The 22,819-nt window shown below is 33.9% G+C and overlaps 1 protein-coding gene across 1 annotated transcript in view; it reads right to left on the bottom strand.

The window, feature by feature from the left end:
- LOC101982181 (dystrophin-like) overlaps positions 1-22,819 on the bottom strand; it is a 681,579-nt gene that overhangs the window by 473,277 nt on the left and 185,483 nt on the right. The window lies entirely within an intron of this gene.

Below are 22,819 nucleotides of genomic sequence, written 5' to 3'. Positions count from 1 at the left end.
CATGGCGACTCACTGACTCAACTTCTTTCTCCCAGCATCCTGTTCTGTTTTCTCCGCCTACCTAAGGGTTGGCCTATTAAATGGGCCTAGGCAGTTTCTTTATTAATAAGAAATCATTCTCACATCACTCAAGCTCAACTAATATGTATGTGCTATATAAAGTGTCCACCATGACTATGGATATGTTAAAAGTTTTAATCACTTTTTAAAGAAGTACCAAATGTTTATTTTTCATATTTCAATCAACGAATAGTTTCGGCTTGTTCTGAAATCCAGTATTGTCTCTTTTGCAATGAAATGCAACAGTTTACTATAACAAACAATGTTTTTAAATAGTCAATTTAAAACTTAGAAAAGGGGCTTGTAGCATGTCCTTGTCACTAAAGTATCTTCTATATAAGTGTGAGCATCTGAGTTCACATTCCAAGCATCTAGGTAAAGCCAGATGCCATAGCTCAAGTCTAAAATCCCAGTACTTGTATTATGTGAATGATGGAAGACACAGGAGGCTTCCTCGAAGCCTAGAGACTAGCAAGCCTAGTGTACAAAATGACATAGAAGAGGCCCTGACTAAAACAAGGCAGAATGTGAGGACTGATAATTGGGGGTTTTGTCATCCACACACATGCTAGTGTATGCAAGTATATTGATACATACAAGCATGTACAGTTTGAAAAATAATACCATACAGAAAAATATGGTCATTGAAAATTAGACATTATCGGTTGGAAAAATTGCAGAACCTATCACAAAATTAGAGCTTAAATCAAAGTATTATATACTAGAAAGTCTATAATATAAATTCTATAATGCAGGATGAAAATAATGAATGGGAATGAAGGAAAAAGTAAAGTGGAATAAAATGTGCCTCATAAAACAACATATACCAGTGTAGAGTACTATAAAGTTCCATTTTCACAGCTTTGAGAGAAGCTAAAATCTCACTGTGACTCTCCAGCTCATGAGTAATGTGGTGATTTCAAACTTGTGGCGATAAAAATTTTATAGTATTCCAGTTAAGAACATATGTCAAATAGACAAAGAAGTAAAAATCAAAATGAAATGTGACAAAACACTAAAAAATACCTCTCATCTGACACTACTATTCTGGTTTGGGCTGGGAACCAGTCACCAATTTCACTTTGAAAGTTCTCTCTGAGAATCACGAAGCAACATGAATGACCACTCTGATTAACATCAAAGTAAATGCAGGAAAATGATCTACTTTCATCTTGATAGCACAGATCCCCTAAAGAGAAATGCAGAGTCTCAGCATGGACCAGAAAAGATCACAATTACTGTTGCAAAAGAACAGAAGCTTAATTTCTGTAGTTAATAAACTGATTTGTTTTTCACACAAAATGTATGAAAACAAAGCCATTCCTCTTCCAAAGTCCTTTTATGGAATATATTCAGTTTAGAGAAAGTGTTATGTTATTATGATGAGGGTCAATATTTTCAGATGGTACAAGTATCTTTTAAATCATGTATTATGGGTAGTGACACTGAATTTTTCAATATAGTTCTGAAAGGCCATAGCTTTTCTTCTTTTTTGGCTCATATATGTAAAGTAGCATATAAATAGCATCTAGTTAGTATTCAGCTTATTAGTATTAATTAGATGCATTTTGCTACTTGGACAATGGCAAAACTTTGGGTGGTATTCCAACTCTCACTTCATTTTCTTAACTATAGGACCAGAATCTAATTAATTCTATTATTAATAGTTGTCTAATTTTTAGCTATTATTTTTCATAGCCTGAAGATTTCATAATTCTGTGTAAAAATAAGAACATCTGTCATCAATTAATATGTGTGTATGTACACATTTGTTTTTACAGTAATTGGATATGTGCAATGATACTGCACCCAGTGATTTAACTCCTTGACTGAAGAGCCCATTGCCAAGCATGGAATCACTAAGATTCCAAATAAAAACAAACAAACAAACAAAAAAACCCACAAAACAAAAAACCACCAATTTATCTTTTATTTCTGAACATATACTAAATTGTGTGAAAGTTTCTTCTTTCTTGTTAAGAGTTTGAGGTATTTCTTTTTCCTTTCAACACTTGGGGAATTAAAAATGTCTTCTTATAAACCATTACTGTCTTCGGAAAAAGACTTTCCTCTAGTGCAATTAGTGAAAGGAAAAATGCATAGCTCCTTAGAAGACAGATATCCTTATCAACACACTGAAGTGTAATTCATCAGCCATTGATAAAATCATATTCTAGATTTATTTAGGACTGACTCAATTGTTTCCAATAACTCTTTTTTTCTTTTCAAAAAAGGAGGGGAGTAGCTGAAGATACTGATCTAAAATAATGAATGTAACTGAGGAAATGCTGTGTAGTTTTGTGGCTGCTTTTGTTGTTTTCAGAAAAGTTCTTAAAAAGGTCTTTTTTTTTTTCCAAGACAAAGTTTCTCTTATAGACAAGAGCTGGCCTCGAACTCACAGAGATTCACTTCTCTGCCTTCCAAGTGCTGGAATTAAAGGCATATGCCACCACTGCCTGGCTGAGAGAAGGTTTTATGTTGCTCAGAGAGGCCTTGAACTTTATGTTGAACCACCACACCTGGGGTGAATGTTAAGGTGCATTTATTCAGTTTCAGATTTGCAATTTGCTAGCGTTATAAATAACATTAATTTTAGAAAGTGATCATCCAAAGCATTCATTACATAAGACATAATTCATCACTGCAGCCATTACCTATAAACACATGATATCACTTAGACATCTGCACAGGAGCTCCTAGCCTATGGCTCTAACCCTGGGTATTTAGGAATACCTACAGAGAAGGCTTTTAGCTAGAGCTGCATGCAGTTTGAAAGTGTGACTAAAAGCTTCATATAGTAAATAAAAAGGAGAAAATTTATGTCTTTGTTCTACAAGCCAATGCAGTAAAAGTAACAGAAACTACCCATCTTGATCCTATTTGCTAGGCTAAAATGATCTAGACATTTCAGAATGGATTGCTTAAAACAACATGCATCTGCCTGCAAAAGGAAAAAAATTAATTTCTCCAGTGGAGTTTCACTGGGTACATTAACCACACTTAAGGGCAAGTCCTATGTCCAGCAGTAGATGGTCAGCCCAGAAAGAACTCACTGGTATTTTTGTAAACTTTGTTTTTTATCATTTTGTTTGAGCATTTTTATCTTACTAGTCTTTGTTAGTGTATTTTGTTTCCATGTTTTTTTGTTTTTATGTTCGTGTGTGGTTTTTTGTGCTTTTTCTGTTTTTTAAAATTTGTTTATTTATTATGTATACAGATTTCTATCTGTATGTCTGCCTGCTGTCTGCCTGCAGGCAGGAAGAGGGCACCAGATCTCATTACGGATTGTTGTGAGCCATCGTTGATGGGAATTGAACTCAGAGCAGCCGGTGTTTTTAACCTCTGAGCCATCTCTCCATCTCCCACTTTCTCTGTTTTGGTTGTTGCTATTTATTCTGGTTTATTTGCTGTTGTGTTTGCCTTTTTGTTTTCTAAAATAGAAAGAAGGTATGAAGTTGGGTGGGTGGGAAGGTGGGAAAGAGATAGGAACAATTGGGGTAGGGGAAAAACAATCAGAATATACTGTATGAAAAAATTCAATGAAGATCACAGCATTTTGTATTTCATTAATCAATATGAGGGTATTTGTGAAGCATGATGTAATTTTCCATTTGTTAAAATGTATTATTCATTTAATTTATCTATGAGATTGACAAATAGTACAAATGTAATGCATATACCCCCATTTTCTTCCTGTTTAGAAATTGTGGCTTACCTAGTCTGTTTTTCTTTAAAGATGTTTGTATGACACAAGCTTCATTAAATATTTCATTTTAGATTCTAGGCTTTTGCTTAGGAAATAAATCAAGTATTTTCACTGTGTATAAAAATGAACTGTGTTTCTTCATAACATGACCTGAGCTTTAAGAACATCTTAAGTTTGTGTTGATCAAAACCCAAATGTTTCTAAAGTCCAATTCACAGTATTGATGAAATAGAATGACATTAAAATTTTATGTGATCTTAAAATGTTCTGTAGCCACAATGTCTAGGCTAATAACTGTTGAGTACATACCCCTGTACATAGAAATGGTCACTTATTGCTGACTAAAATTCCAAATCAAACTTTCTTCAATCTCAAAGTAACACAAATATGGTCATTTCAGTGAATAGTAGGAACCCTGGCAACTATTAGTATAATTTGAAAATATAATTTGGACAAGATATCCACTATATCCAAATAATTAGATACTTATGCAAGATCAGAATTGTTTTTTCAAAGATAAACTACAAAAATACCTTCATCCTTTGTTTTCCTGTGCTATTAAACAGCTTGGAATTGCCTGTTGTTAGTGGTATTATTTGTTTTCTTCTTTGGAACTTTATTACAATTTATAACCAGAATATTGTCTCATTTGGCATCCTTTTGAAACTCAGCATGATTTATTTGCTATTAAAACTACTTATGTCAATTTAATAATGAGAAAGAAACAATCAAAAGCTTTAGAACAATTTTATTGGTAGAAATAGTTTTCAAGTTATTTAATATACTGGTCTAATAGAAACTTACTGGCTTGAGGATCTATAATACAAACAGCAGTAATGACAATGGATTTAGCTATCAGTTTAAAAGTCCAAACAGTTGGAAACAAGACAACCTGATGCCTTCAAAACTATGATAAATATAATAAATACTGTTATATGTCTCTCATGTACATGGAAATGGTTGGTGACCCAGATTTGCTTGTGAATATGTCTGCATATATAATTTAAATGATTTAAAAATATTTTGTAATGTTTCAGCCTAGTCATTTCTGAAGATAAAGTGCATATTATCATTAAGATCAAAATATCTTATAAACTGCTTCATGGAAGATAAATAGGAAAGGTCAGGTGGACATTATTGCCTCCATGATTTTCTTTAATGCATAGGGTAGCCCATAATATAACTTGAACATCATCAATAATACAGAAAAAACACGTAAAATTTCCTAGTTTAATGAAACAATAGATTATATATTAATGTGTATCTTGGTCCCTTATAACCTTTGAAAGAATTTAGAATCTGTTCTGGTTTAATCTTTGAAAGAGTTATTTGCCTATTATTTCCTCTTATTCAGAAAATGTAACTATAATGTCTAGGTCAAAATGTTTCTTTAAGAATTAAATGAAAGTTAATATATCTGCTCGACATTTTAATTTGGGTGGGTGGTTAGATAGATAAATAGATAGATGATAGATAGATAGATAGATAGATAGATAGATAGATAGATAGATGATATGGACGGATAGATGCATGGATGGATGGATGGATACATACATACATTAATATGCAGATGAGATATATGTATATATGTATGCATATACATGAATACATACAGAGATATATTGATACATACTTATGTACATACATAGAGGGATACATAGAAAGATATAGAGATATATGGATACATAGATAGAGACAAGACAGAGAGACAGTAAAGAGACATCCTCCAGAGCAATTAATTACTGGATGATATGGTAATTGTATTTTTAATTTTGAGAAACCAGCTCAATTTCCAAAATGAATCCTAACTTTCTTTCCTACTAGAGTGTCTAAGTTCTTATCACAAAATAAAGATATATTGGTGATGTGCTAAATACACTAATTAGCTTTATTTAGTCATCACACAATGTACACCATAGATCTAAATATCACAGTGTACTTCATAAATACACACAATTATTACTTGTCAACTAAAAGTAACTAAATTAAAATAATGAATTAAATAATCCATGCAAATCTGTTACGATAATGCCTGACATTAATAAATGCTAGTTATTAGTATTCATTTGTACTTTCAGTCTTTGAGCTACTTTAGATTTGAGGTTCAATGATTTAATAAAATGTCTTTGTGTTAAGATTAAATCTTTTTTATTTTAAATTTATTTATTTATTAAAGATTTCTGTCTCTTCACCACCACCGCCTCCCCTTTCCCTCCACCTCCCCCAATCAAGTCCCCCTCCCTCGCCAGCCCAAAGAGCAATCAGGGTTCCCTGACCTGTGGGAAGTCCAAGGACCACCCACCTCCATCCAGATTAAATTCTATATGAAGAACTGTGTTTTGAGAAAGTGAGCATGTCAGCATTATCAAAATACCTAGTTGCATGATGATTTTTTTCCTTAATAGGACTATTTTCGTGGAGCTAACACTTTTCTACTTACCATAATTCTTTATTGATTGTTTGGGAATCTCACATCATGCACCCTAATTCTGTTCACCTCCTTGTCCCCCCCCCCCCATATCATCCCTTTGCTTCTCTATGTTTTCCACCTCTTCAACTCCTCTTCATTCATCCTGGTGCTATTGGGGGCCTTGGTTCACCACATAGTATACCATTCTATCCAATGAGCTTTACTAGCAAATGTTCATTTCCCTAAGTCATCGGTCTGGTTTCTGCAACTTCATCATCACAGAGCAGCAATCCCTAATTGTTCATTTTTCTAATATGGAAAGTTGTATTCTAGAAATGTCACAGACGATTCAGTGTTGGCCTGCTTCTATGATATGTAGTTATTTTCAATAGAAATAAGATGGGTATGTGGCCATTGAGAACTAAGGAGTTCTGTATGATCATACAAGACCAGAATATTTTTTCCCATTGAAGAAAACTGTTACTCAAATGCTCTAATCAGTAAATGATAAAATAGCTATTCATAGAAAATTGTACAGTAGGTAGAATGGCAGTACTGGTTTTTACAGAGCTGTTTTGATTTCCTAAATCACTGAGAACTGCATTTTTTTTACCAACACCATATTAATGAGTTCTTATGAGCACTATAGCAAGCCCAAAATAATACTCTAAATTTGAAGGCCAATTGCTACAAAACCAACAGAGTTTTGACTGCAACTCTGGCCTTTGATTTGGTAAATTGCCAATTATGGCTATCATTGTTGGAATTAAACTGAATTAGTTTAAACTCTCACCCACTGATTTTTCTGACTTATGTGGTCAATGCAAACAGTTGCATTTAATAGTAGGAAAGCTAAGATAAAAATGTTAAATGTAAGAGTCAATTGCAAGGTCATTATTTTTTCAAAGTAATGAAAATATAGTACTTGATCCACTGTAAAATTACCAGTTAATGATTCAGTCCTACAGAGTGGCTCTCAAAACTTGTTCAATGTACCCACACTGATTTCAGCAATGATAAAGTATCATTTCAAAGATTAAATAATGACAAGGAGCATAAATCACATTTTACATGATATTCCAAAATGAGTTTTAAAAAGCTTTCAGGAGAAATTCTCTGATAAAATAAGGAGGAAATCTGTTCAAAGATCCATGACAAATATTTGACAGATTCCTAACAGAAAGAAACAACAGTGAACCATGCTATTCTAACCAATATAACTAAATCAACATTTTATTAATTTAGAAAAACTTAAGGTTGTTTTCCAAAGCATCAAAACCAATTTTTTAAAAAATCATAAATAACAAATTAATAAAATAAATTATCAGGTTGTCATCTAACGATAGAATACTGGAATATATCATTCTAAAATATGCCACCAAGACAAAAGTTGGTTTGAGCCAAAAGCAATTCAGAAGAAGCCATTCTCTTATTTGTCTAGATGACAGACATAAGTTTACAAGGTGTTCTTCCTTTCTACAGGAAAGGACAGTCTGGTTACCAGAGAAAAATGCTCACTCCTTTTGTGCCTGGAGATGACACAAGAATACTGTACTTAATAAACTATACTATTGTTTTTATTATATTTCTTTTCCTAAAGGAAGTTCATGAAAATATTTCACACTCTTTTCTTAGATCTTTCGCCATTTAATACTATCTGACTATATAGTACAATGTCATGCTCTTTTAAAACAAGTTGCATATTTCCTGTATCTTTTGGTGCTCTTTATTGGTTTTTCAAGACAGGGTTTCCCATGTAAAAGCTGAGAATGGTGGCATGTATCTGTAACTCTAGTGATATTGGGCAGCAGGGAGGGAGTCAAAGGTGACAAATAGCTAAATCTTATTGGCCAGCCAGTATAGCTGAATCCATAGGCTTTGAATTCAGTGAAAGACTCTGTCTCAAAAAACTAAAGACTGATTTAAAAACCTGATATTGATCTCTGGCATTCAAAATTACATGTGTGCAGATACTTGTGTGCGCTAATGTGCAAATGCATGCTAATGTTTATTCGCAGAGATGATATGCTACACACATACACACAGGTAGAAAAAAAATCCTAGTTAAGTTTGTTTCTCGCTTTTGTTGTTCTGTGAGTGTTACTATACTTAGCTAATTACTTCATGTTCCCTATAAATTATATGCAAAAATGTTCTTTATTTTGCAAGCATAGAATATAGAAATTTTGTAATCTACTAATTTACTGAGGCATCTCACTGATATTAATTTCTACTAATGTATATATTTTTAATGTTAGGATTTCTTTTTTCTAGGGTAAAAATAACATACATGGTGTTTGGAACACTGCTACTTCTCTCTGCAGTTATCTTCTGTAGTATTACTTTATCAGGTTGCTATTTCTAGTATATCTAGAACAATGGTATATAAAAGCAAACACAACTAGAGGATTAATATTCTTTTTTATTTATAGTATAAAAATATATTTGCCTTCATTCAAAAATGAGATTATTTTTAATCTTTTTTGTTTATTTATTTATTTATTAAAGATTTCTGTCTCTTCCCCGCCATTGCCTCCCATTTCCCTCCCCCTCCCCCAATCAAGTCCCCCTCCCTCGTCAGCCCAAAGAGCAATCAGGGTTCCCTGCCCTGTGGGAAGTCCAAGGATCACCCACCTCCATCCAGGTCTAATAAGTTGAGCATCCAAACTGCCTAGGCTCCCACAAAGCCAGTATGTGAATTAGGATCAAAAACCCACTGCCATTGTTCTTGAGTTATCAGTAGTCCTCATTGTCCGCTATGTTCAGCGAGTCCGGTTTTATCCCATGCTTTTTCAGACCCAGGCCAGCTGGCCTTGGTGAGTTCCCTATAGAACATCCCCATTGTCTCAGTGTGTGGGTGCAGCCCTATCATACAACAAAAGTATATGCTCAACTATGTTCATAGCAGCATTTTTTGTAATAACCAGAACCTGGAAACGACCTAGATGCCCTTCAATGGAAGAATGGATGAAGAAAGTATAGAGTATGTACATATTAGAGTACTACTCAGCAGTGAAAAACAAGGACTTCTTGAATTTTGCATGCAAATGGATGGAAATAGAAAACACTATCCCAAGTGAGGTAAGCCAGATGCAAAAAAGAGGAACATGGGATGTACTCACTCATAATTGGTTTCTAGCCATAAATAAAGGACATTGAGCCTATTTTTAATCTTAAATGTAATACAAATTATACTATGCTAAATTAAAGTGGTCAGGGCTTCCTTTTTATCATGGTGTTTTTTTAACCATGAAAAGTTGATTCATTGTGTCAAAAATTAATACTTCACAGTTGAAAGTAACCAAAAGTCTATGACTACTAGATGATTTGGGAAATAACACACAACATGAAAATAGTTCCTGAAAATAACACAAAAATACACAAGAAAGATGAAATTTAGATAATATGTACAATGCCAGAGTTATGCAGATTTGCTGGTGGAATTAAAATGTGAGCATGGCCTGGCTAACCTCAGTGAGTCAACAAAGAAAATGACATAAATGTAGGGAAGGTACATATAGGAATAAAAGAGAGATAAAAAGAGGGGGAAAGTTAAAGAAGGGAAGAGCAGAGAATAATCAGCATGTATTATATACATGTAAGAGACTGTCAAAATAAGGCTAATGAATAAAAATAAATAAAGGAAAAAAGGAGAGAACAAGTTCACTCTAAAATTTGACTGCCAATTTTCACTTCTGCTATATTTGTAACAGCTCTAACATGAAAACAGCTCAACTTTTTATTAACTAGCAACTGAATGAACAAATTGTCATTCACTTGTAAAATAAAATAGCAATAAATGCCATAAATTATTGAAAAATCTCCAGAAAGCAGAGAAGAGTGACTGCAGAATTCCAAACAAGATGATGAGTACATAATTATTGAATACATATTCTAGACTTAATGTCATATTAAATGGTGAGGCAAGAGAAGCATACTGTTCTAGCTTACTTTTCTATTGCTATGATGAAACACTGACCAAAAGTATCTTGGAGGGGAAATAATTTATTTCATCTTACATGTCATAGTCCATAAATGAGGAAAGTCAGGTACGGACCTAAGATAGTAACCAGAAGGCAATATCTGAAATAGAGTCTGTGGAGGAATGTTACTTAGTGGCTTGATACCAGTAGCTTGGTCAGCCTGCTTTCTCATACACTTCCAGTGTGGTACTGTCCACAGTGGACAGCATCCTCCAGCATCAATCATCTTTCAAGAAAAATTCCCCTAGGTATGTCCACAGAAAATACAATGGAGGCAATTCTTCAGTGGAGGTTCCCCTTTCCTAGGTGATTCCTGTTTGTTGCAAGTTGACACAAACTAACCAGCATACCTACTGACAATATCAATATTTGGAAGAAGGTAACAATGTTGTCTTTCACTAAGACTTTTCAACCTTAACACAATAGGAAAAAGAGAAGACATATGTTAATATTAAAGTAGTTAATACGTTTTATTCACTGATGACATGATTATTACCTTAGAAAATTTGAAATGACTAAAAATAAAACACCTCATGAAAACAGTAGAAGCTTTACAATATGAGCTAATATGTATTATCATGTAAGTCACTTTCTTACATGTCAACAGTAAACAAGTGAAATCAGAAATTAAAGATATCACTATGAGCTACTATAGATACAAATGAAATAAATTAGATACGATTGAGGCAATTAGATTACAGTAAAAGAAAACAAAGAATAAAATAAATGGCCCTTGTTCCATTTCCATGGAAATGTAGACTCAATATTTTCAACATGTTGTCTTCAAATTAATGAATAAGCACAGTCCCAGTCAAAAGGCTAATATATTATTCATGGTTTTCAAGTTTATAGAGAGAGAAGGTAAGAGACTCAGAATAGCACACATAATAATGAAAGAAAACAAAGCTGGGAGGCTTACAGGAGTTGACTTAAAGTATTACCATGAAATAATCAAAGCACTGTGATATTGGTAAACAACAGACAGATAGATCAACGTTACAAAATAAGAAGCAAAAAAACAGACCTATATGAACAGTTAGCTGATCTTTGACAAAAGGACGACAGCATCAGACTTAAGCAGAAAAATATTGTGCTTGAACAACTGGATATCCTTATTCAAAAAGAAAAATTATCCAGGTGTAGTTTTTTCAGTTTTTACAAAGCATAACTCAAAATGAATCACAGACCTTGTGGTACTTAATTTTAGATGCCAGATTGATGATATTAAGAAACAAATACTTAGAGTCACAGATTTTCCGACAATGAAAAGTATTTGAGTCTGAATGGATTAAGTTGGGAAAATCCTCCCTTTATGTGGGTCAGTCTAATGCAATCAGCTGGGAACCAAGTGAGAACAAAAACAGAAGACTAATTTGCCTGTCTTCCCCAAGAGCTGGGACAACTTGTTCTGATACCTTAGGCTTTTGTGCTATATAGTATTGTAGGTTTTACATAAATGACCTTTTGAACTTTCTGTCTTTTGTTGTTTAACTAAAATTTGAATCATCTTCCCAGACTCCAAGGTCCTCAGAACTAGGCTGAGCCTACTATGAAAATAACTTAAAAGCTTAACCACTACCAGCCAATGCTCATGACACTGGAGGTACCCTGAAAGCTACAGGAAGAGGCAGAGAAAGTTAATCATCAAGATCTTTCGTCACTGACCCGTCTACAACATATACTGGTGAAATAGTTTTACAAAAGTTATAGGAGTAATTAGGCACTTTCTGATTGAATTTAAGGCTCAAGCCATGAGATGGAGCCTCTAGCTAATACTACTAAAGTGGCCAAGAACCTGAACTAGTCAGCTTATGAAGACAGGGGAAGAGAGGAAAACCTAATACTATTATTCTGCTAAAGCAATGGTTCTCAACATTCCTAATGCTGCAAAGTTTTAATACAGTTTCTTAAGCTGTGGTGACCCTCAACCACAAAATTATTTTCATTCTTACTTTATAACTGTAATATTGCTACTGTTATGAATCATAATGTAAATATCTCCTTTTCTCTTGGTGTTAGGTGACCCTGTGAAAGGGTCTATCGAACCCAAAGGTGTCATAACCCACATGTTGAAAACTGATAAAATATGGGAGCCCACAGAAATGGATCTGTTTCACCTTGACTAAAGGTCAGAGAGTTTAAGTTTATTCTTGCTCCTTCAAGGTTATAGAGAGTAGATGTAACTTAGGGTGTGACTACTAACAAAGATATCTTGACCTAAGGTCGAGTATTTGATGTTTTGAGTATTAAGATGGCAATCACTTTGTCTGTTCCTTTTATTGTGATAAAAATGTATTTTGCTTTATTCACATTTTTTTTGGATTGGGATATTTAAAGATCACAAGAAATAGATATGGGCAGATTTCAGCATTCACTGAGATGCTGTCTGGCAGTATCCTATGTCTCTGTATTTCTTTTGTATCTCTGTTTATTCTGCCTAACATTTCTTTTCCATAAGCCCCTACCTTGGAATGTATGAACCCATTGAGGCTGGACCCTGACAGATGTCGCCCCAGTGTGTGACTAGGACAGTAAAGCAAAGAAACGATCTCTAATGACATACTGATCTATACATAGTTCAGTATCTCTGTTTGCCCTTACATCAGAAAAGTTTTTTCTTGCCGTAAATGGAAATTATACACGGACATCCACATTTGGAAAATATGAAGTAAGAGACTCAGTCCAAAATGAGATATCTTTATCAAAACCCTCCCCATCATGATTAAAGCATCTATATGGAAGAGGAAGCAGATATGGTATAAAAGCCAGAGATTGTGATTGACTCCAAGGAAACAATGCCCTTGAGACATAGCAGGATTGAAGCAAATATGAATTCACAGAGACTGTGGCAACACACAAGGCCTGTAAAGGTTCAAGGAAGAACAGATCCCAACATTGAAAGAAGGAACTGGACTTAGTTTCCAACCCAACCATTAAGCTATCTGCAATTGATACTCACTAGTAAAAGAAATCATTTTTTTCTATATAGATTTACAGAGTATTTTAACCAAATGACAGGGCAGGGCAGACCCCAAAACCAGAAGTAGTTGGCCATCACCAAATGAACTCAATAGTATTGTTTGCCCCCTTCTTTTTTGTCTTTTGTTTATTTATTTTGATTTTCTTTTTTTAACCTTATTTATTTATTTATTTATTTATTTATTTATTTATTTATTTATTATGTATACAATTCTGTCTTTGTATATGCCCACATGCCAGAAGAGGGTACCAGACCCCGTTACAGATGGTTGTGAGCCACCATGTGGTTGCTGGGAATTGAACTCAGGACCTTTGGAAGAGCAGGAAGGGCTCTTAACCTCTGAGCCATTTCATTTTTATGGTTTTGTGGGGCTTTTGCCTGTGTGGTTCTGGTTATATTAGTTTTGTTTTTGCTTTATGTATTTTAAAGAGAGAAAAGAAAAAAGCACATAAAGTTGAGTGGTTGGGGAAAAACTAAAGGAGGAAGGGGAAAAACATGATTAAATATATTGCATGAAAACTTTTTTCAATAAAAAACAGAACACCGGAGATGTAGCAGTTACACAGCAGATTACATGATATTGTATAATTTACACATATTTGTGTTAAAATATGCTTTCTTTTTTTCTGTTACTTTTCCTTTTTTTTACCTAGAGTCTCACCACCTAGCTCTGACTGACCTGGAAATTGCTATGTAGACCAGATTGACCTCAAACTCAAAGGTACACCTGTCTCTGCCTCCCAAGAGTTGGAACTGAAAGTATATGCCACTTTACCTACCAAAACATTTTGAATAAATATAAATGGTTATTTAAGAAAGAAAATAGTGTCATAGATATTTAAAATACTCACTTTATTACATAGAAGGTATGTAATACTTTGAAACAGCTCTTTGAAAACCTACACTTGACGAATCATATAGATTGAAATAACTGCTTTTCTTTTGGAAAGAAAACAATTCTCACTCACTCTCATTACAGCTAGCTAAAAATAAGCCTTGGAATGTATTCACTAGCATTTCAAATTAAGGAATCTACTAGTCTCCTTTCATCAATTAGTCACAATTTTGTCATTTTTCCCTAAACCAGAATTTGGGTAGTGAAATCTAGTTTAAATTAGGACAAGAATAAGCAAAGCCATTCTTCAAACCACATGCTGCATTTGGCTACCAAAATCTTCACAAACCTGGCCTCGCCCTACTTTGTGAGATATTTCTATGAGTGAATTTATAACCGTGGGTTGTGGTTCTCGCAAAATTAATCATAATTTTATAGAACATCTAGGAAGTCAAGGAAATCTTCACAAGGTAAAAATAAAAACAATAATAAACTGCTCCATAAGCAGAGTACACTGGAAGGACCACGGATTGTCCCTGAATGAGATGATACTGCTGCAACTAAGTAAAAAAAGTTGACAAGAATCATATTGTTATAGATTAGATAATTTTAGTGACAGAATAAGTCAAAATTAAATCAATATTGATAATAAGTTGAACTTTTTTCCAAACTTTTTGCATAAGTATTTTAATTTTTCTACTCATCTTTTATGTACTCATGGACAGGAAGCAACAAAAGAGACCTGAAACTAAAACAAGCGTAGGGGTTTCAGCCAACAAGAAACATGAGGAAAGGCCCTTCCCTCTGAGGACTCACTAGTTTCTCAGTGGCATTTCTTTAAACATCTTCTGTAGAGCTGATTAAATAACTCAGACTTAATGACTATGGTTTTCAAAGCATGGTTCTTAGACATGCTCTAGCAGAATCACCTAGAAATTTGCTAGAAATGCAAATGCCTAGACTTGCTACCATACTGGAATTGGAAATCCTATCTGTGAATTCCAGGAATCCACCCTGTAAAATACTCTTGGAATGACTCATACGTTGCATTATTCTGAAGTGTGTATTTTATCAAATATATCTACATAGCATATATAACCCACTTGCCCTTTTATTGTACATGCATGCACATATTTCTTACATGGAAACTGAAGGCTTCCAACTAAATTTTTCATTTAGTGCTGAGCAGGTGGTGGTGGCACAGGCCTTTAATCCAAGCACTCAGGAAGCAGAGACAGGCAGAACTCTGTGAGTTCAAGGCCAGACTGGACTATAAGAGCTAGTTTCAGGATAGGCTCCAAAGCTACAATGAAACCCTTTATCACAAAACAAAGCAAACAAACAAAAAATGCCTCAATAATCCATCAGGCCTTAGTGCTTTAAAACTTCTGTGATTTTGTTTTACCAGAAATAATATAAAATGGTTGGTCATATAAACTTTCATCATCACCACTAACCTGAAAAGTTTTAATCATTATACCTTTCTACATACACTTCCATCTGCCTTCATTTCTTTTCCTTTTGCTTCTGCACGCACAATGTCAAGTATAACTTTAATTTCCAAAGTCATCCACCTCGCTAAGCAATTCATGTGTACCTCCACAGTACTTCTACTATATTAAAAGTAAACTACTCCTTTAACCATTTCTTCAGTTATTATTTGTTATTATCAATTAATTATTATTAATTATTAACTAGAATCATCTCTTGCTTAATGGCAACTCTTAAAGGAAGCCCATCTTATATTATAATACCTTTATCAGTATAAGATACTAGGCCAGGCATACATAGATGGTACTCAATTAAAAGATTATTTTAGCAACTATATACTTCTGGAGACATAAGTGCCAACTATCCTATACAAAATGAAAATAAATTACAATAGTGAACTTGTCTTATTTTTTATAATTTAAATGTTTATTTATTGTGTTTGGATATGCTTATTTATATGTGCATGTGTTTCAATACACATATTCCACAGCCACATAATGTAGGAGAAAAGAGACAACTTGCAATAGTTATCTTCTTTTACTGTGGGGATATGGTGATTCAATTCAGGTCATCCAGCCTGGCACCAAACGCTTTAACCCACTGAGGAATCTTCACCATGTCCAATTTTGTGTTTCTTGATTAGAAAGCTATATATGGCCCCAAGGAAGAATAAATACAATAAATAATACATTTACCCATCAGCTGTAAGTAGTATGTTCTTTTTTCCACTTTGTTGGCAAGAATATTGCTAATTGGTCAATAATTACATTCTCAAGTTAAATGGGCTTACCACTGATACCACTACATACTATACAGAAATAGCAACTGGCAATTTCAAATCTCTATTAAGATACTTCAGGACATATAACACAGAAAGTAAAATTTATGCACCTTTTACAATTAACTAAAGTATTGAGATCACAGTAAAAGTCAGTTAAATGATAACAAAAATACTTCTAAGAAAGATTAACCTTTCAGTGAAAACAGTGAGACCTATAAAATCCTATTTTATTTAATTAACTGAATTAACTTCCTGGTTTGTTATCTGCATTGCAAAAAAAATGAGACTTAGGAACATACTAAAGGGAATGCTTCTCAGTGAACTGAAACATTAACACAATATCTAGATTCAAAATCTGGACACATTCTACAAGTGTTCATAACAATAAGTATTGCAGTTGTGGGCTCTACACACACAAAAGCCCAATTTTGAATTTGTCATAAAACTCAAATTAATTAATAAAATAATCTCACATAAAATAACTTGTTGGTGACTATTAGAAATCAGATGTAATATTCACATTAAAATATTTGGTTTGAGTTATTTAACTGAAAACTACATTACTTCTCCCACCAAAAACTAGCATGTAAAAATGATATCACTCTATTGATATTAATTTGAATATATTGAAATTCAAACACATTTACTCGACAGAAAAGCCTTATGAAGAATGTTTGTGTCTTGGTAATAGTTAAACAATGAAACGAGGGTCAAAGTAGCAGTTACAAGCATTCAATATCTTCTTTAAAATGTTTTCAATGTCTTCTAATCATGTTCTCCGTTTTCATTGATCTTACTATTTTTACAATGCATTAAGGGAAGTGCAATGTTGCATTAACAGAGAAGATATCAGAAAAACAGAATATGTGGAAGTATCAAGAATTTCAGGAGTCTAGTTCCTGGTTTGATCTTCCTAGCCACAAACGTTCAACAAGCCACCTGATTGTTCACTTTTCTTTGCTTTAGTATTCATCTCATTAGGTCACTGGAAAAGTTCACCACAAAAATATAACTCTCAGTATCATTTATATGGAGCTATACAGAAATAAAATGTTCTGAATTCTCAGAATTTCTGCTTCCTGTACCAATACTATTCACCCTAAAACACTGGACCATATTCAAGTATTGCCAAAGCCTGGTACACATTTTAGTATCCTTCATCTTCTCTTAAGATCTGATTTTTCTCAATAACGAAGAATAGGAAGAAACAGGAAGCTGGGGGGCAGAAAAGCTAGTTTATAACTTAGGTAATCATTGCACGACACAACAACTCTGCCCTACTAATTCTACTAACTTAGGTATTGTAAATGAGGGTGCAGTGAAACCACTGAACTGGACCACTCTGTGGGTGGAAAAATGGGTTTACTGGAAGAAATCAAATTGTTGGTCTGCCTACAAGAATAGAGCGCTGCAGCTTGGTCGGAAAGTGAGTGGATTTTATATGACTGTCAGCAAGATGGGGATCATTGAGCTGAAACAGTCTGTTAGGATTAATCAGGAACTAGATGCCCCTGCCCCACATAGCTGAGTAATGGGAGCAGATAAGGGGGGTAGTGGTTTTCCTGGTAAACAGTAACCAGCCTTGAGAAACTCTGAGGAATGCTGAGTTTAGGCTTCTGTTTACCCAATCAGTCCTTCCTGGATTACACTCAGGTCATCATTTACGGTATTATCAGCAGCACTACTGTTTTGGGGGCTCACTTTGGACCTAAGAAATATTTTGTATAGCACTTATATGCAGATTTACTGATCATAAATTTTGAACTCATTCAAACAGTGTTTGGCCAACATATAATAAATACATAGGGCACGGATTGGTACACAGAGGATAGCAAGATAATAAAACATAAATAACTATTCAATTTTACCTATTTTATGACAAGAAAATATATAAAACCCTGCAAAAGAGATGATAAGACATCTAAGCAACTCTCAATTAAAACTGCTAGCTATGAAAATCTAGGTTCAGAGAGTTTCAGTTTCTTTCATCAAAATGTTTGGGATCAAAAGTATTTCAAAGTTCTCAATTTTTACCATTCTGGAATGTTTCTATAGATCCTACTGGTTGACAATTTCACATTTAAAAATTTGAAATGAAAGTCTCCAAAGCCCAAGAAATATTTTCAATGTCATCTCAGGGATCAGGAGCACCTGGCTATGGAAGTGTTATAAATTTTCCCAATGTAAACAAGGAACAGGTAAGGCTGTCAGGTCAGCCAGACAAAAGAGTGATTTGATGACCTTACTCCAAGACAGAGTGTGGAACCTCCAGTGTGAACTTCAGCACCCTGTTCTGACACAGTATGTGTTAAAACATCCCTGAAAAATGTCTGTCTAAAACAGACACCAAGGACATAGTTTTGAACCACTGCAAAACCTTTTGTTTCTGAGCAAAATATTGCATGTGGATCAGCTGTGTAGACAGGATCGTTTGAACTTATGCGTATTTCCTGTGAGAAGAATAAATAAGAGGACAGTATTTACACTGTTCTGAGCTCTGTTAGAAAGGGAAGCAAGGAGAACAATGCAAAGTGCTTTTCCAATTTGGGCTGGGACTAAAAGTGGAAGCGATACTAACTGCTGTAGTTAAAGAGACAAATAAGTAGAATTCACTACACAGTAGGATGTAGAACTAAAATCTATGCTTATTTTATTAGCGTGACAATATTATGAGGATAATGATTACAATTTAAATGTCATGTTTTCACGAGGGCAAGATGATAGCATTGGGGAAAAAAAAGTAAATACATGGGCGAGGTCAGTACATAAATCACATAAATATAATTCTTTCAATTCAGAAAATTGTTCCAGCAGTAAGAAAGTGGCACCATTTCTGTTTTATTATTTACAATGTTCTTTTCATATATGTTTTATTTTTAGGAGATGTGAAGTTATAAAGAATATAATATTAATGAAGTTTAAATTGTATGTATTTCTCTTGAATATCAGTTGCACATAAAATTTTGCCTCAGCACATCATGTGAAAACCCCGTTGTAGATTGACAATGTAAATTTAAGTAAATAGGTGTGTTTTTTGAGGGAATATATGATACACAAAAATGTGGATGTCAATTTGTGAAGTCAGTTCTGACCTTCTACCTTCACTTGGGATCTGAGGATTGATTGCATTGGCTTAAGCTCGTGCCTTTAGACAACTGCTCCTTTATCTACTGAACCTTCTTAACCATGCCAATATTCACAATCTTCATGTTATTTTTAATGTGTCATGCCCTCCATACTGGCTAGAAGGTAAATCATGAAGTATCTCCATGGGAACCGTGTTAAGTCAGTGAATGCTACTTCACCATATTGTTACCCTGGTAAGATGAATCGTATCTTTTTAGTGTAGATATCCATGTCAGCAATTATGATATAAATGTGCTATCGTTCCACAGGCTGTTAAATATTCATAGACAAAAATAATTATATAGACCCAGCTTGTGTTAGTGAAAAGTAAAGGTGCATATTAAACTTGGAAAAACCAAACAGAAAGATGTAACTAAAACATACATATCATGACAGCCATTATACACAGCGAAAAACAAAAATTATTATATAACTCATTGGAAGATAACCATTATATTTTACAATTGACCTAGTAATAAACATTTTTTATTCCCATATTTTTTTTCCTCACATACATAAAAGCATATATTGTGAAAAACTGCATTTGGTGATGACATTAAATCTGTGCTTTCTTTTTATAAGCCTAGGTAAATGAACACATTTTTTATAATATAAATTATATTTGTCATGGGTAAACACCAGACATTTCTTTGGGATTATAACATATCTACAAATTACACGGGAAGAATATTTACCTTGAATTAATCTTATCTTGAAACGGCTTTGTGTTTCTGTTAAGATAAATATTGTTTGCTTATCTATATAGAATGGATTCAATAAATGACATTCTAGTAGAAATTTTTGGAATCGAAGGTTAATATAAGAGCTATTTAGAAAAAGAGATAGGACTTAGTTTAAGATTGTACTGAAGAAGTGAAAAATACGTGGGATGTACTGCAAAAACATATCTGGCTTCTAGTGACACTAAAATGATAAGGATATCTTTGACCACATGTATTTCTTTAAAACAGCCTGTCTGCGGCTTTACAAAGTAACAAAGATATACTTTGTTATGACTCTAAAATTTACTAATATCCTGTAAATGTACTTGCATGCCTTAGTGATGAAACTTTGCATCTCTATTCATTGTATCGCTGTATATTTACAGGACTGTATTTAATTTAACACACAGGAAACAATTATTTTCCATTTTTGTTTTCAAACTATTCATCAGCTAATTTTTTATCTATATTTTTTCTATTTTTTAAAAGCTTACCATAGAACTAATTATCTGTACTAATGAGCAATAGTATCTGGCCATTTAGGATACTAATATTTAACATTGAGATTACAGGAAAAATGCGTATTCTTGAATAGACTCATATTTTATCCATTTGTTAAAAGTTTTCCTCTAGGTTAGAAAACTGCTTTCTTAAATAACTCACATGATATTTCCATTTCTCTATCAGCATTTAGGATCAAGCACTCAAACACATGAGACTATGGGGACCATATCTATTTAGACTACCACATTATACTTCCTGGTCCGCATATGCTCCTAGCCATATCACGCATTTAGTCCAACTTCAAAAGTCCCCATAGTCTATCACAGCCTCTACAATGTTTAAAAGACAAAAGTTCAAAGTTTTTTCTGAGATTCAAGAAATCACTTAACTGTAATCCTCCACGAAATCAAAATTAAAAAAGAACAGATCACATATTTCCAATATATAATGACACTATATATACATATATATCCATATATATGTGGATATATATGTATATACATATATATGTATACATATGTATATACATATATATACACAATTACAGAACATAGAGAAGGGAGCACATTGAGGGAGTACTGGATGCATCAAAATAGGAGGCCAAAACCAACTGAGCAAACTCTAAAATCTGCATACCCATATCTGATATCAAAGTGCCCTTCAAATCTACAACTCCTTTCAGCTATGTTGACTGCAACACACTTCTTTGTCTTTAGCTGTTTATATTCCCTGTTAACAGCTTTCCTCTGCGGGTATCCCGTGACTCTGGTAACTCCAACATCTTGGGTTCTCCAAGGCAATCCAAGCTTCAGTTTCACAATTTCATGCAATAGACTCTGGGCCTCCATTCAGGGTTAACCCTGACACATTTCTGGCTGCATCAGCTTTCCTTAGTCACAGAGGAAGATTCCATAACCCCTTTCTTGTATCTTTGATTCTAAAGCCGTACCCATGTGGCTGAAGCTGCCAAGTCCTGCTGCATTCGGGGATGGAGCATGGACCGTTTGTTTAATTACATCTTCATCAGCTTTCTGTTTTCAATGGCTTCTTCACTGCCTTAAGTGTCTGATTATTGATCCTAAAACAGGATCAATAGACCAGACTGGCCCTGAACTAAGAGATCCTCCTGCCTCTGCCTCTGTAGTGCTGGGATAGAAAGAGTGCACCACCATACCTGGATATAAGCTTATCTTAATTCCTTCCCACTAGTTGGAAGTTTAACTGGGTAGGTTCTTGCCCTAAGATCACTACTACCTTTATTCTATTTTTTGATATGGTATCTCCTTGGACACAGGACTTAGCTCTATTCTACTTCCTGGTGCTCCTTTTCTCCTCAAATTGCACATTTTGTATTTTCCCTTGATCTGCTTGTATCTTTCCATTATAGATCACTACTAACCACACAACAGAGTCAATACTAGGTTGTTTTGAGATTTCCTCTACTAATGGAATTAATACAAATCTCTTCACTTTAGCCTCATGCAGACTTTTTGGAGAAGGGCAAATAGCAGCCACCTTTTCCCCAAAATATCACAAGAAAAGTTTCTAGGCCAAATATTAAAATTCTTCTCCTATGACACATCTTGAGTTAGGCCCCCATAGTTCAAATAACCCTCTACATCATTGCCTTCCATGTTTAATATTGCATTTGCATTTCACTTAGTTAAAAAACTTGGTCTTTTAAAACACATATTCTAATTTATATTTCTTTCCTAAAGTTCTGTAATGGAATTTCATTAACTGTTAATTTAGTGAGAACATTTAAGAACCATCAGTGCAAACTCAAGAACATGCTTCTCTTCCTACATGATCAAGTGTAGTTTTCAATGTTTTGCTTTTAAATACCATAATGATACTTGAAAGCATTTTGTAAAAGCAAGAAAAGAAATTTTGGTCTTTTATTTTCTATTACATTATGTCGGTTCTATCACTAAAATGTTTACAAGAGGAGAAAGGTCCATGGAGAGGGTAGGTCATATTTATTAACAGTGGCAATGCAATCTACTAAAAGTTTTCGCTTAAGAGTCCTCCATATCGTCTTAATAAAATGTAAAGTGTCCATTATCAGAGTTTTGTCACTCCTAAAACATTTTCATACAGAGATCACAGATTTCCTTCTATTTGCCCATTTTCTGAGTTTGGTGTATTAAATAGACCCTTGGGATTTATGTACTTAAATATACATGATGAAAGGTAAGAAAACTAAATAAAACCATTTGGT

This window comes from Microtus ochrogaster, unplaced genomic scaffold (genome assembly GCF_000317375.1).
Source record: "Microtus ochrogaster isolate Prairie Vole_2 unplaced genomic scaffold, MicOch1.0 UNK71, whole genome shotgun sequence".
NCBI lineage: Eukaryota > Metazoa > Chordata > Mammalia > Rodentia > Cricetidae > Microtus > Microtus ochrogaster.
The sequence above is the reverse complement of the archived record's forward strand: the minus strand, read 5'-3'. Positions and strand labels throughout refer to the sequence as shown.